The 16,536-nt window shown below is 44.3% G+C and overlaps 1 long non-coding RNA gene across 1 annotated transcript in view; it reads left to right on the top strand.

Annotated features, from left to right (window-relative positions):
• The first annotated feature begins 3,506 nt into the window (after window positions 1-3,506).
• The window catches only part of LOC145722707 (uncharacterized), a 28,081-nt gene continuing 15,051 nt past the window's right edge, over window positions 3,507-16,536 (top strand). Inside the window, exon 1 of the long non-coding RNA XR_014147168.1 lies at window positions 3,507-4,277. This is a non-coding gene — a long non-coding RNA (uncharacterized LOC145722707). The remainder of the gene's footprint in view (window positions 4,278-16,536) is intronic.

Below are 16,536 nucleotides of genomic sequence, written 5' to 3'. Positions count from 1 at the left end.
CAATGATATCTAATCCAGGCTGATGTGCTTTCTCTTGGTGTCAGTAGCCATCAACCACAACCCAAAGGCCTCAACTTGAAGAAAAATTTGGAGTAAATGGCTTCTTGTGTAACTCCCCGCAACCCTGTCCAGTTTTTTTTTGTTTGTTTGTTTTCTTACTATTGAAAAATATATTTTACTAGAATTTTGAAGGAATTCTCTGAGATGCTATTTTTTATAGCATGCCCACAGCTCAATATTTCTTGTCACTGTGCAATTTTTTCTCTTGCTCCTATTTTAAGTCATAGTCTGCCCTTAACATTTTAGCACAGCAGAGCTGATCAGACTGTCAAGGGTGAAGTAAAGGACTAGAATGGGGAGACTTTCAGAGAAAGAAAGGCTTTATTCATGACACATTTGCCGAGAGGACCCTGGGCAGCTCCCAGAGTTCTGTGGAGTCTTCTTGGCCAGCCTCGATCACTCGCTTCTACCCTCCTCTCCGTTGTCACAGCCACTGTGTCTCCTCCTTAGTCTCACAGCCCCTCAGCTGGACTGTGTGGGAGCCTCCTGACACCAATGTTGGTCATAAGTGTCACATTCATTGTCTTTAAAGATATCTTCCCCCTGCCATTCTCCCTTCTTTTGCCTGTAGGATCAAGTCCAAATCTCTTGGGCTTTCATTGAACTAAGTGGTTTCTAGAGACATGCTGCCTTTGTGAAAACGTTTTCTAATCAGACTCTCCGTTTCTTAGCACACCTGTTCGGACTTCCCTTTTCACCTCTGTCAGCCCGCACTCCACAAATGCCTCGTCTTTCCTCCTCTTGCCCACATCGCTCAGTCCCATCTGACCTTCCTGTCTGTCCAAGGCTCAGCTCACCTCTGCTCCTCTCTGGAGCCTTTCCTAATGGTTGCCGACATACAGTGGTCTCCCCTCTTCTGGGTTTCCCCAAGTACTTTTTGTGCCATTATCATGCTGGTCCTTCTTTTTCCAGCGAGACTCCTTGAGTGTCCTAACCCTTGTAACTATTCGCTAACAGATTCTTATTTCAGAATCAGTATTTTGGGCACTCAAAATGGGTAGGAGAACATGGATCCAAGAAAAGACCAGGGAAGCACAGACAAAGGAATGGACAATTTTATCTATGACATGATGCTTTCAGTGTTAGCTGAGTGCTCTCTAAAATCTTTCAAAATTCCCACTTTGGGAATTGCTGGGTGACAGAGGTCTGCTGCTGGGGTATTGGGGCCACTGGCACATGGAGTTAGACCTTGCCTTTCAGGAACTGATCATGGTAAGAAAGAGACTTGGGCTGGTTCATTTTTTCCCTAAAGCTGCAAGGAAATCAAGTCCATGACCATACTTACTTACATTTAGTGAATCAGGCCAAGCTTAGAACCAAATGATGAAAATGAAAATTAATCAGGGACTCCCATGGGTCTCACATATGGCAGTTTTGAATCTTTCTTTTTCCACTATCGTAATTGTTTTCTTACTCGTTTTCTTTGGTTGAATACACAACCGCAAAAAAAACATGAGGCAGTGGTGGTGATGGAAATGAATAAACCCATGGAAACAGCGGAATATCTACAGACATAAGATTAGGAAGGAAGGAAACAAAGGCAATTTCAGCATCTCTGCAAGGTGTGCACACCTTTCCTTGCCAAGACCCCTAGATCAGGTTGTGGAACTCGGTGGCAGGTGCTTCCTTGACTCACACAGAAAGCAAGCCGTGGACCCCTGGTGCCGTTGAGTTGAGTTATATCTGGCACACAAATACCATGTCCTACTCCTCCTTTCTCTCCTTCCCAGAAGAGATAAAAAGGAACAAGTAGTTGAGAAAAGAGTCAGAGAGAAGGCTTGGTGCCTCTTCTTAATTCACGGGGATTTAAAATAAAAACACTTTATGGCATTATAACAGGGTTATGTCCCCTTTATTGAATTTTTATGGCAAAACGGAACCACAATAGAAAAGAAGCAATCAAAAAGAATATCATGCCTCAGAACATCATTTTCCTTGGTAGAACATCACCACTTTAACGCATTGAACCCTTTTCTTTTCACACTAGTTAACAAATAGCATTACCGTGACTCAAGTCAGATTTTGAAAACTTGTCTGGTGCCTTTCATTAAGAGTTGAAAGCTGTGTAGGACTCTTGCTCCGGGAAACTTTGTTTGACATTTTAATCGTATTGCCTCAGTGAGAGCAGAGAACATCCACGAACTTAGATTTGTACAAGGTAAATCACGAATTCATCCAAAATGGAGTGCCTTCTTCTGAGTGATGGGGTGGTTTTTACATGAGATGTCAATGTAGCTTCTCCACTTGACATAAAAGTCCCAATTAAAAAAAAAAACAAAAAACTAAACTATTGCTCAGTTTTATTTATTTTTTTTTAATCAAGAAATTTTTTTTTAACCTGAAGTGCTTTTTGGAAGAGACTACCAGGAAAGGACTGGAAAGTAGTTATCATGACTAATCAGCTCTAGGGGTTGGGGTAACCAACATTGGCAGGGAGGGACCTCCAAGCCCCAGGGACCTCTCGGATGAATCAGATTCCTTCAGTTGTTTGACGTGGTCTTCTGGAAGGGGCACCGTGAGTTAACATGCACCAGAACAGATCGAATGTACTACCAGCTGGTCCTTTACTCTGGTACTGGAAGGCTGCTTTTCTTACACACAATTCTTTGTTGTGCTAAAGAGATATCATGTATAAAAGCCTAAAAGTAAGCCTTCAGTTCTTTATGTCTGGCAAAATTGTCGGTACGACGTGCCTCGAGGATATATCCACCATGCTTGCCTTGCGGGGTCGTTGTGAAAGAATTGGATCGTATGTAAGTGTCACCCCATACAGGTCACAGTGTATAAAGGACTGACGTCTCCATTTTCTCAGTTGAACCTCACAACATCAGTGGGAGGCAGGGAAGGCAGATATTATTATCTCTTGAGGGGGGGTGACCCCGCTGCTGCAGCTTATGTGCGACTTTTGCTGGAGGAAGACTGTTTATCGGTTGTATTTTCAAGTATTTTATATTGTACGAGGGTGTTTATTGCAGCAGTGTTTATAATAAGGAAAAATTGGAACCTACCTGAATGCTTGTCAACAGAGGCCTGATTAAAATATAGGAGTGGCCCTACACAGAGTACTATGCAGCCATTAGGAATTTTGAGTTAGAGGTTTTAGAAGTAACTTCATTAGTGTTGAAGTATCTTTATTTATTTATTTATTTTAAAGATTTTCTTTATTTGAGAGAAAGAGAGAGCACAAGCGTTGGTGGGGAGGAACAGAGGAAGAGGGAGAAGCAGACCCTCCGCTGAGCAGGGAGCCGAGTGTGGGGCTCGCCCAGGACCCCCGGATCATGACCGGAGCTGAAGGCAGGCGCTTAACTGACTGAGCCACCCAGGTGCCCCTGAAGTATACTTATTGAGGAAGAAAATTATTTGTACTATGTTTAAGCCAGTAAAAAAATTCAAAATGATCCCTTTGTGATAAGGAAAAATGTGTGTGGTAACACAGTGCTTATCTCTGTGTGCTGAGAATATGGGTGGTATTTGTTTTCTTTCTTATGCTCATCCATCATTTCTAAATTTTAATGTTAATGAACATTAACAATATACTAGTCAACATTTTCACTCAGATTAGCTTTTGGAATAATAATTAATGGAACAGGTACAGCGCCACCTCTGGGCTTCGTGCGTAAAGCGATCCTCTCTTGTGTGAGCGTTATCAGCCATGGTCCTGGCAGGGACCGGAGTTCAACCAGATGGTGGAAATGCAAAGCATGAATTATGGCACAGTTTACAGAGGTGTGAAATGGGTAAGGGGAGCAAACAGGGGTGGGAGCACCCTGACACCAGGAACAGGGGGAAGCCACAAGCACCCCTAGGACGGAGGGACAAGAGGAGGAAACAGTTCCCAGAGTCCAGGGGCCAGTGCTGCGGAGGAGGGATCTCCTCAGCGGAAGCTGGAATGGCAAAGGGTCACAGCCCTCATCGGGCCCCAGTGAAGCAGGGAGGAAATCCTCTGACCCCTCTTCTCCTGCCTTCTTTCCTGCTGCTGCTGCCTCCCGTTGACCAAGCCCAACAGGAAGCCCGCTGACAAGGGGGTCAAGGAGAACAGTTCGCAGAGGTTAGTCTGCTAGTGCAGAGAGCAGAGAAGGCAGGAAATGGGTCTGACGGTGGGGGGTGTGCAGCAACCACAGGGAGCAGAACCCCCAGGGCCAGTCCCCTGGAGAAAAGGCATGTCTCCTCATCAGGAAACTGAAACCGAAAGGAAGAGCCTGTTGGGGCAATAGGAGGTGAGTGATCAGGTTTCTCTGCTGGTGTTCAGAGCTTCAGAAGCATGGGGATGGGATCACAGGTCACCTGGCCCAAAGGGAGCACAGAACTTCTTTGTGGACTGTTAGAGAGAGTTGTGCCTTCCTCCCTGTTGTGTGGAGAGGGGGGTGGCGGGGGAAGGGGGACTGCCAGGGAGAAGTAGACCCACGACACCCTGGCTCTCCCAGGCTGGTTCCTGCTGTCCCAGCTCTACGCCTGTGCCCTCCGCCACCTCAGCAGCCAGCAGCCCCGAGTGAGAGCAGAATAGGAGGATGGCGGCAGCTCACATTTATTGAGCAGGTGGCCTGCACTAGGTGCTCTAAGCACTCCACATGATGAACTCACCTCCATCTCTCAACAAACCCTGTGAAGGAGGTGATGTTTGCCACATTATTGCATGGCTAAGAGCAGAACAGTGGAGCCAACCACTGGGTTTGAATGCTGCCTCTGCCATTCCCCAGCTGTGTGACTCTGTTTTCTCATCTGTACAACGGGGACAAGAATAGTGTCTCGTTCAAGATCATTATGAGGAAGAAATGAATAAATTTATTTTATGAGTCAAGAGCTCTGAACTGGGCTTGGCACATAGTAAGCAGTCAGTAAAGGTTAGTTGCTATTGTCCTCAGTTCCCACATAAGGAAACTGAGGCACGGAGAGGTTAAAGAAGTTGCCTCATGTCACAGAGCCCATAGGCAGCAGAGGTGGGACTCTGGCCAAGCAGTGGGGTTCCAGGATTATACAAAAGGGCCACTCTTTCCCTCCCTGCTACTTGGAAGCAGAGGGGGTAGAATCACCTCTTCGGGTCTGAAGAGGAACCACACTCTCAGCCTGCCTAAGATGCAAAACAAGTCCCTCACATTTTGGGATACTCTCCCCATCGTGCAGGTGACAGTCTGCAGAAATCTCACCCACCTTTCAAATCTCACTTCCTCCTGGGTCACTTCCGACAGGTGTGTAGACCCCCAGTGGTAGGCAACCGGCAGATAGGGGCGAGTGCGTAGCTACTTCCCAGTCTCCTATTCCTTGAAATCAGACAGAAGAGAAAGCAGAGTTGTGAGAATTTGGGGTCCCAGGTCCACCAGGGGGCTCCTCAGTTTCCCAAATGTGCATGCTGGAGAGCCATGGCAAATGTGTGCTCCAGTTCAGCTGCCTGATCTGGGCTGACAGACAGGATGGGGGCAGACTCCCTCCTTGCACGGAAGATGTCAGTGCACTCATTATCAGTTTATCCCCTCACCTGAGAAGGGTCAGGAACAGTCACCTGGGAAAGGCCATGAGGAAAAGCCAGCACCAAATGCTGAGGTCACCTGGGCCACAGCATGATCCCTCCTGCTCTTTAGTTCATTTCTTGGAAACAAGCTTACCTGCATCTCTTTCTTGGCTTCCTCTTAGAGGATTTATAACTAGAGTTTTCATCAGTTTCATCTTCCATTTTACAGTGAAATATGATTAGGTACCACCTACAAGAACAGTCTCAAAGCTGTGCCACCAACAAGTCAAAAGGCCCCACTTTGCCACCCCATAGGATGATTTTCTGGGGTAGAGGGGATGTGGCTTCCTTGGGTGGAAGTGCCTCTCAGGTACAGGACTTCATGAGCCACCAGTGCCTTTTGGGAATTAGGAGCAGGCACCCCTTCCTCTGGGCAGATGCAGCCGGTTACTAGGACTCTGGTTGGTGAGTGAAGGCCCACCCACTCCCCAGCCAAGCCCCCTGTGCAAGGCACCACCTGCCCAGCCTACCTGAAGACCAGTGTGATGGGCATTGCATCCACAAACAGAACCTACCATAACCTAAGCAGGAACCTGATATATTGTGTTCTCCAAATTTTTTTTTCTTACCTAAAAACAAGCAAGCAAGCAACAAAAAAGCACCTTGTGTCCATGTGAGTAGAGATTGCTTGAATTACAGCACGTGGACATCTCACTTCACAGAAAAATCATGTTTTATGAAGAGATCTGGGTTAGTGTCTTAGCCTGAGTTCTCTCAGAAAGCAAAGCCTGAGAAAGGAGGGTGATGGAGGTGGTTGATTTGGGAAACACAGGCACCAATATTGGGGGAGTAAGAGATGTCAAACAAGATGGCAAGAAAGCTGATCCAGTGTACTTGTTGAGCTGGTTCCTGGTGTGGTCAAATGGGCTCCATGCTCCTTGGACCTTTGAGGACCATCCTCTCAAGGAGAGAAAGTAAGGATGGATCATTTCCTGGCTCCTGGCACCAACTGGTCAAGGGTTGCCCTTGGGGTGTTAACTCCTCAAACACCATCTAGATATGCACATACATCAGAGGGGTTGGCAGAGACATTGGGTCAGGGAAGGCAAACCCATATCCATTTCCAGTAAGATTGAGTCCGTGCTCCCTCAGGGTAGAAGGCGTCTGATGGAAAAAAACCCACCTCCAAGTGACTGACTGGTTTCCTTAAGGAACGTGTGCCAGATGGAGAGTGTTCCTTGTCAGTCTCTCTGGTGACCAGTACAGCAGTTTCAGTGATTCAGTACAGCGGTTGCTAGACTGGTCTTAGTGAGATGGCAGTCAGACTGTTGGGAACATGCAGACCCTCTCTCCCTGCGCCACATCCCCTCTGTCATGCAAGTCCTGGAGACGCTAGGGAGAGAGGCTGGCTGGCATCCTCAAGACATCTTGCCCACCTAGTGGTTTGGTGCCACACTTATAGAGGAGCTGCTCTGGTGTGCCTGGTGTTGAGATGGAGACCCAGGTGCTATGTGCCCAGTAACGGAGATCCATCTACATGATTTTCTCCACGCTTTCTTATCTTCTTGTCTCCTGACTTCAAGTCTTTGAGGCTTCCAACCCAACCAGCAAGCCATTTGCCACTGCCCATAGGTCCAGATATACCCATAACTCAGACAGCTTCCCCCTACCCGTAAAGTGAATAAGCAAGTGAATTGTTCACAGCTCTGCTCATTGGGAGGAGTGACCTTCACTCTTCTTCAGTGCCATCCTGAACAGGGCTATAGTATGGTGGTCCAATGACTGCTAGCACTAACTTGTCAAGACAAACCATCCATGAACTAGGTCCAAGTTTTTTTCTCATTTGTCAGCTGTAGGGAACTAACTCTAAGGCCTTAGGTGTGAACTGAGCAAGAGAGGTAGATAACACAGGAATCTGAGGCAGATGGAACTTCCTTGTGTCCTCTGGATCCCTTCTGGCCCAATCTCAAATGAACCATTTCCATTGTATAAAGTACTACTGCTGTGCCTGTCTGACTCTAACACAATCCACCTCATAATGGTCACAGTCATCTGGCTGCATGGTCACTTGATGTCCCATGGTCAGAAGATCCATCTCTATCAGGGCTCAGGAGCTGCTTTTCAAATGGTTTTTAGTTTTCTGCTTCAGAAGGAAAGTCTAGTTCTAGAACTCTAGGATCTGTGCTGCAGCTCTTTTTATTGGGCTTGACAGAGACTACACGCACACCACATCTTTATTCACAGTAAATAGCACCAAGAGATCTACTGGTCATAGGGCCTAAGTGGCAAGATCTGCTGCAGATTTTGCTCTGACATTCAAAACTGGCAGCCTTCCAAGTCACCCAATAAATGAATCAGAGCAGTATCCCCCAGAGTGGTATATGCTGCCTCTAATTTCTAAAGATTCTTAGTGGTTTTAAAACAACCTCAAAATTCGTTGATACTCCCGCCATCAAGAAACAAAATCCATGTCCCCTCAGCTGGAGTCTGGGTAGGGGTTTATTGCCTCCACGAAGAGAAGACAGCCAAAGATACCTTCTGTGACTTGAGAGGCTATGTCATAAAAGGCTACGTAGCCTCCCCCTTGTTCACTGGAACACTTGCTCTCCCAACTACCCTGAAGCCGCCATCCTGTGAAGAAATCACAGGTGGAACACAGTTCCGTGGTAAGGCCATGTGTGGGTGTTCCAACTGACAGTCCTTACTGAGCCCAGCCTTCAAGTGCCCCAGCCCAGGCACCGCAAATATAGGTGAAGAGGACTCCCTAAGATTCTAGTCCAGTTTGAGTCAGCCCTAGCTGGTGGAGTTTCCCTAGCTACCGCTCCAGCCAGCCTTTCTCAACTGAGGTTCCTCGTTTGAGCCACAGGAGACAGAAAGTGGTTTGAGTCAATATTTCTTTCCCATTCTCCCAAGTACAGTACATAACTAGTACCATACTAGATGCACAGGAGAGAAATTAGTTCATTGTATACAAATGGATGCCTTAGGGCATCAGGGCTTAACTCTACCGTGGAACCCCAATTTAGAAAAGCTGGCAGAAATTGAGAAGTTGAGACAAGACACTCCAAATTTCTGACCCTCAGAACCCGTGAACATAATAACATGGTGGTGGTTGTACATCACTAGGTTTTGTTGTGGTTTGTTATGCAGCGATAGAAGACTGGAATTAGGTACAAGATTTAACATCTTGTCCTTTACCTCAAAGATGGCATAGCAGCACACCTCAGATCACCAGACTCCTGAAAATGTCAGTGATGTGGCAGGTTGGGCTATCTTTGTGGGGTTTAATTTCTCAGACACACAACTTCTGTTTCGATTTACCAGGTTCAATCTGCATGATGTCATCAGGGGAGTGTCCCACATATTAAGGCAGTTAAGATCCCTGCAGGCTACTTTGCCATTGCACGAGAGGCTTCACATAACCTTAAGCAAGACTCTGAATGTGTACTGATGTCCTTCCCACTTAAGTGAGACCTACTTTTGATCCTGGTTATTGATGATGGGTTGAAAAGAATATGTTCACCAGATCAATAGCAACATATGGAGTGCCAGAGGCTGTGTTGATCTGTTTTAGTAAAGGCACCATTTATAGCTCAGCAACCAAGATTGGGGCTACCACTTGGTTACGTTCACGGTAGTCCACTATCTTCCTTCATGATCTGTTAGTTTATGTTTTCAAGGGCCATACAGGTGGATTATACATGGATATGATAGAGTATATCAACCCCACATATTTTGGCTTTGATAGTGACCTTAACTGACTCTCAGGATGCAGTGTTGACTTGGGTTTACTCTCTTGGCTGGTGGGATTGCGGATGGGTAGTTTCAGAGGCTTCCACTTGGCTCTTCCTACCTCATGGCTCTTACTCTGTAGGTCAGGGAACCAGTGGAAGGATACTGCCAGCTGCTTTGTTTATCCAAATTATGCACTTGGGGAATGGGGAAATAACTACAAGGTGGCTCTGTGGACATACTGGATCTCCTTTGAGGTGTGCTTGTACCTGCTCACAATTTCTTTTCACAGTTCTACAAGTCAGGTACTATCCTAGTTGGCTGTTCGCCTGTCCCATCACAGGGAGCACGCTGGCCTTTTAGCTGCTGCCACAGATGTATGAGGGCTAAAGCATCTTCCAGCCCTTGTGCCCATATAGCAATCACATATACCTTCTACTGTCACTTAAGAAATGCCACCTGACCTCTGACATTCCAGAATTCTATCATTCTTATTGATGCTGAGGAGCTTAGACTTATGGCACCATTTCCTCCTATCAACCCCAGGGTGCAGGGGACAACCACTGTTGGAGTTACCAGGGCTTTTTTCATCACTGTATTTCTTATTGTTTTAGCCAAAGCAATGTCCTTTGGGAATTCCTGGGAAATATAAACAGATGGGGACTTCTCTGATCTCAGTAATGAATCCACCCCCCTTGGCCTCTCCTCAATAGTCTGCCAAGTTCATTCTAGCAACTCTGTCTTACTTGCCGTAATCCATTGTTATATCCAAGTTTCAAAGAGTCATGCCGGCAATGCATTATGACTGGATCCTGATGTTTTTGCCAGGATGCTAAACCCTGAGTCAAGGAAGAATGCTCCTATATCAATGACTTCTTCCCATTCATCTTTATCTTCAGGCCTCCATTGTCCCACTCTCTCAACATGTACTTCCATGAGTGTTTTTGCTGGTTTCTGCCAATGCCTGTTTGCCAGATCTTGCAACTTCTTTGGTGTACGAACAGTGAGCAGACATTTTATTTCCTGAATCAGACTGTGCTTAGAGCTGACTGTAGTTATTGGTAATGAGAGGAAGACAAGGTCATACTTTGAGGAGGACAAGCATCATCTCGTAAAGCACCTGCTTCAGAAAAGGCCTTGGCAGCATTTCACATAAGGGGAAACTGTTTTACTCTGGAAAGGGAGATACAGTTTTTTTCTTTGAGTCCAGAGTGGATAACAAGATCTATTCTTTCCCATCCTTTATTTGTTCCCTGTTTCCTCTATTTCTGCCCTTCTTTTAGGTTGAGTATTTTTTTTTTATTCTGTTTGATTTCCTTCCTTGTCTCCTTAGCTAGAACTCTTTGTTTTGTTATACTGTACTTCACACATAGCTTAAGAACCTTACAATAATAGGATACATCCATTCCTCCCCTCTAGGGCTTCATGCTATTTTTGTCATAAATTTCCTTCATATATATATTACCAGTCTCCCTTTACATTATTTTTTGTTGCTGTTTAAATAGCCAATTATCCTTTAGATGGCTTTAGCTAATTTTAAAATGTCTGATATACTGACCCTTTCCAGAGGTCTTCATTCCTTTGTGTAAATCAGGTATTTTTCCTTCTGCCTGAAGGACTTCCTTTAACATTTCTTGTAGCATGGATCTCCTGGTGACAAAGTCTTTCTCCTTTTGTGTAAAAAGTCTTTATTTTGTCTTCATTTCTGAAAGGTATTTTCACTGGGTACAGAATTCGAGGTTGACAGCTGCTCGTCTTTAAAGACATTGCTGTTATTCACTGGCATTGTTTCTGATGAGAAACTGCTGCTATTCTTTGCTATTGTTCCTCTGTACATAATGTGTCATTTTCCTGTGATTGCTTTTGAGATTTTCTTTTTGTCATTGGTTTGAACAATTTCTCTATCATGTTTGTTGGTTTAGCTTGCTTTACATTTCCCATGCTTGGGCTTCAATTCTTTTTCCACCCCCCATCTACTCTCCTTGTAGACTCCAATTACATGGATGTTGGACTGCTTGAAATTGTTCCAAGAGCAGTGAGTCTCCTTTTTTTAAATTCTTTTTTCTCTGTGTGTTTAATTAGACAGTGTCTACTGCTATTTATTAAAGTTCTTCAAAGTATAAGTCAACCCATTCAGTGTAATTTTTAATCTCAGAAATTGTAGTTTTCATCAGTAGAAGTTCATCTTATTTTTAATATCTAAAGGTCTTTTAAATATCTTCCATGTTTATACTTCACTACTTGACTACCTGTAATACAGTTTTGATAATTGTTTGAATGTCCTTGTCTGTTAAGTCTAACATCTGTGTCAGTTCTGGGTTGGTTTTGATTGGTTGTTATTTGCTCTCATTATTGGTCATATTTTCCTGCTTCCTTGCATAACTGGTAATTTTTTACTGGATGCCATACTTTGTGAATTTTACTTTGCTGGGTTTTGGCTATTTTTGTATTCCTATAAATATTCTTGAGCTTTGTTCTGGGATGCAGTTAAATTGCTTGTAAACAGTTTGCTCCTTTTGGGTCTTGTTTTTAAGACTTGTTAGGTGGAACCAGAACTGTGTTTAGTCTAGGGTGAATTATTTTTCAATCCTGAGAAAAAAAACAAAACTTCTGAGTACTCTACCCAATGCCCCATGAATTATGAGGCTTTTCAGTCTGGCTGGTGGCAGGCACTATTCATGGTCCTGCTCCCTCTAATTTTTCTGGGTGGTAACTTCCTCACTGGCTAGCTTACTCACATGCATTCCTTGATAAATACTCTGCTGAATATCCAAGGGGTGACCCTCTGTAGATGTCTGGTACTCTTATTCTGTGCAGCTCTCCCCTCTTCAGTAGTCTGTTCTGCAAACTCTAGGTACCTTGGTCTCCAGGAATCATCCCCATCTTCTCTCAGGGAGTCCACTGGACTCCTGTGCCTGGAATTCTCACCCCCACACAAGGGCCTGAAAAGTCTCTCAAGGCAGCAAGCTTGTGTAGGGGCAATTGTTTATTTCCCATCTCTTGGGAATCACTTGTTTTGGTTACCTAATATCTGGTGTTTTAAAAACTATTGTTGTACAAGTTTTGTTCATCATTTTGGTTGTTCCAGATAGGAGGATAAATCTCTATTACTACATCTTGGCTAGTAGTGGAGTATCTCTGTCTTTAAAATGTCCAACACTACATTCAACCTTTCATTTGTAGAATATTTGCAAAGATCCTGAGTGCAGAAATCAAGCTGACTTAATCTCTGTAACCCTAGATGACTGACACAGGGACTTTGCATATAGGAGGTGCTTGGTGAATGGTTGGCAAATTGAATTGCAGAAGGACAAGCAGGTGAAAATTTCCCAAAGGGATATTTTTTGCCTCATGCAAGAAAGAAATATCTAAGAGTTCAGTAATGCAAACTTTTAAAGGTGGTAGTGATCTTTCTATTATGGGAAGTGTTCAAGCAGAGTAAGTGTGCTCATTTGCTGGAAATCAGCATTTCTGTGTTGTCTAGAGAAAACCTCAATCTGATGCCAGTTTTCCATTAATACTTCTCAACCTTATTATTATCTTTTTTGCCAAATATGAGATATTATGAAAATAATTATTAAGGACTCCTTCTCTAGGTTAATTATAAAAATGATAGTCCCCTGTAAACTTTTCTAAAGCTATACTCTCTGTAATTGACAGAACATCAGCTAATAAGGAAGCTTAGATATTATTACCCACAACTGGCTGATTGAGAAATGGCAAAACATGGGGATTTGGGGACTCGTTTTAAGTTACACAGACAACTCTAGAACCAAGCCAAGAACATAGGTGCCTTAATGCAGGACGGCATCCTTTCCCTTTGGCTATGTTGCCTCAGAATACCAAAGAAGGTTCAAAAAGTCCATTTCTTATGCTTTTAATGTGGGTTTTAAAAGTAGGCAACAAGAAAGCTAGTGGAACAACTGTGGGATTCAGATAACATGGCACGTGTCTCCACCATAGAAAGTAAGGCTGAAATCAGAGTTGCTCTGCAGCAGAGGTTAAACAATAAGAAAATGGAGTGGGGCTCCCTGAGGCCCTGAAGATCTGAAGAATCTAGACAGGCATTGACTGAAGTCAGACAAGCAGGGGTTCAGATGAGCTAGACAGTTTTCAAAGTAAATAAAACACATCCAGTAGCACAACCTCATTTCAGGTTGTGAAACAGAGTTTTTGGATAAAAGAGTTTTAGATAATCAGGGCTTTGCAGCATAAACAAAACACAAGGGACACAGAGCGGGGGGAAATAATTGAGAAGATTCAGGTAACAAGGAAGCTGGTATCTATAACCACATTCTCTTTGGCTTCTGATGGTTAAATTTCCAAAATTTGCTGAGGCAGGGTGGTGAACGGGATAGAAAATGTTGGGCAATTAAATAATCTCTCTAGCCTACATCATTGGATGCCAAAATAGTATTGCAATTTATGAATGCTTTAGGAAGGCAGGGCAGAGTGAAGGCTAGAGAGGATAAGATGAGAGCATCCTGCTTGTTATAGAGGAGCAGGGTCACAGGGAAGGGGGCAAAGGGAGAAAGGGGCTAAAGGGCTTCATCAGGGTGTCAGAGTCAGCATTGAGGCTCAGTTGCACTTGCATGGCATAGTGGAAATGGGGAGGAGAACTAAACAAGCCTGGACTACTGAGCAGGAATAACAGACCTGGTTAAGAACAGTGGACTCTATCCAGCACCACCACCAGCTCTCTGCCTCTACCACTCTCTCTTTTTCTGTCTCCAAGACCCAAAGCCCCCTCATCAGCCACCTGGGAACCCCATGGCTTGAGACCTAGCAGAGTAGACACAGGGCCCTGGAAGAGGGGGACAAATGAGAAAAAAGGATCAGTGAGGCCTGGAGAAGAAAATGTAGAGATAGTTCATCCAAGAGGAAAAGGGGGTGAGTCCTTGGAAAGGACTGGAAAGGGAAAGACAGTGGATGATGGCAGAGGCTCCATTTTACAACCTCTAACATGGTATTTCTTCTGTAGGGTGAAGGCAGAAGGAATATGAAACACTTTTTGTGAGAAAAGTATTCCCTTTTTTGTTGCGTTTCCAAAAGAAGTCTAGAGAAAGCCTCAGTTAGAGCCACTTTTTCCTTAACAGGGTTCCACTATGGCCTCATCTCTCCCACCCCTCTCCTTGACAATGAATGAATAGGCGTCAGGTTAAGATCTCCAGTAAGCAACTGTAGCTAGCTGGGAATCAGGCACATTGCTTTGTTTTCCACAGGATTTATTTCTGTTGATGCTAAGTGATCTGGTTTTCAATTTACAGTAGCTTAAGTTTCCTTTAAAATGAAATTTGAAAAAAAAGTATTGAGTTGAAATTCAGGCTGTATGATTGGAAACTAAATATCCAACAAAATTGATCACTGAGCTAAATGTCAAGAAAATGACAGTTCAGAGTGGTGGAACTACATCCTGGTCTGGAAAACAGGACTGTGCCATGGGCCCCAAGTAAAATTTTAGATCTGAGTGATTTCATTTTCATTTTTTTTATCAATGGAAGACCTAGCTGCTAGCTAGAACTTAGCATGAGATGTCCACAGTTTTAACATATTAAGTTACTAAAGTTCTAGTCAAAGACAAAGAAATGGATGTTTTAGTGAGTCCATGCCAACTTACCACACTTATAAGCTCAGAGATATTAAAAGGTCATGTGAAGATCCCCATCCTTAAGGGGCTCTTGGATGCCAACCATTGGAGTAGATTATTTTTAAGGGATGTTCTGGTTCCAAAATGCTGTGCCAAGTGTTCCATCCAAGGGCCAACAAAGGCAATGATCTGATAAGGAAGAATAGTGACAGATTATCACATTAAAATCTAATTTTATCGCTACACCTCACCTATCAAGTAGGTAGCCTGAAATGAATCTACTTGACGCGGAGGTCAGACGCCAAGCATAACCTTGTCCCCTAAATTCCCCTCTCCTAAGAAAAATGTTCTCATCCGAAGTTTTCCGACATTTTTTTGAAGGTCAAAGAAAGTGAAGACCTACCTAGGTGAGATGGGCAAGGGGAACAAGGGGGAACAAGGTGGTTGGCTTTGGTTGGCCTACTTTTGGCCCTAATGGGAGAGATTGCACCTTCCACCTCTGTGAAGCTTCTCCCAAAAAGCCTGCTGCCCAAAGAATTTCCTATCTATAGACATCCCCCGCCGACCCCCTGAGAGCCTCCCTTCTCTGTATTTCAGGGAACAACAGGGGTTAGGATAGTAGCTTTAGAGACTGACAGCCAGGGTTCAAATTTCATCTCCCATAGGGAACCTCCATTTTATTTAAATTTTCACATTTGTCTAGCATAGTAACTCAGTGAAGTAGGTTCAACTTCAGGGCAGTTGCTGTTACTACAAAACCTTTGTGTGAATTAGAAAAGCACATGACCCTCTCCCTAAACCAAGCCATTCTCCCTCACACACACTCTGGGCACATAAATCACAAAAAGCACCCTGATCTCAGGGCCAATGCAGTCTCCAGTGGGGGGGGGGCGGGGGGAGATAGGGGGTTGCGGCTTGGCAGAGAACAGGGAGAAGATTGGACACCCACCTGCCCCTCCCTTGGGTGCTTTTACGAAGGGCCCAGCCTACCAAACCTTACACAGTGGTCTGACAGTTATCACCATTTTACAGCCAGGAAAGGTTAATATTTGTGTTTTAAAAAAGATCACCCTGGCTGTCTTGTAGAAAATGGATTGGGGGAGGATGCGCTTAGAGGCAGGGAGTTGTTCGAAGCTTGCCGCAGCTGTCCAGGTGAGAGATGATGGGCATTCGGGGTAAGGGGCAGTGGTAAGAAGGTAAGATGCACACAGATTCCCGGGCCGGTGAGGGGGCAGAGTGGACAGGTCTGGAGGCTGCTACGAGGATTCAAGAGATAATGAGGATGGTGACAATGTTAACGATACTATTTACAGACAGCTTATTTGTACCAGGTACTAATTTATTTATGTAAGTTCTGTGAACCAGGAAAATTGACCACATTTCATTCCTGCATGGTTGCTGTGAGGATCAAAGATAACATAAAGTATCTATGCCATCGTAGACCCTTCATAAGTGGTAAATACTAGTCTAATTATTAGTGAGCAGCCAGCATTTGAAATTCCTCTCTTAGTTAAGACGTCCTAGTTTGTGTGGATGGCCATCGTAGATAAGGTAGGTGGTCGAGCATAATTAAGACAATGGTTTCATGGCTCACTGACCATCAGATTAGATTCCTTGGGTAACTTAAAGGTGACAGATACTCAATCCCACCTCCGTCCAGTTGGTCTCAGGTAGGGGGTATGTGGATCAAATGTTTTTTTTTTTTTTTTTT

This window comes from Leptonychotes weddellii, chromosome 7 (genome assembly GCF_054177405.1).
Source record: "Leptonychotes weddellii isolate Sample4059 chromosome 7, ASM5417740v2, whole genome shotgun sequence".
In the NCBI taxonomy this organism is placed as follows: Eukaryota; Metazoa; Chordata; class Mammalia; order Carnivora; family Phocidae; genus Leptonychotes; species Leptonychotes weddellii.
Note: the sequence above shows the minus strand (reverse complement) of the source record. Positions and strands in the feature narration are given on the sequence as shown.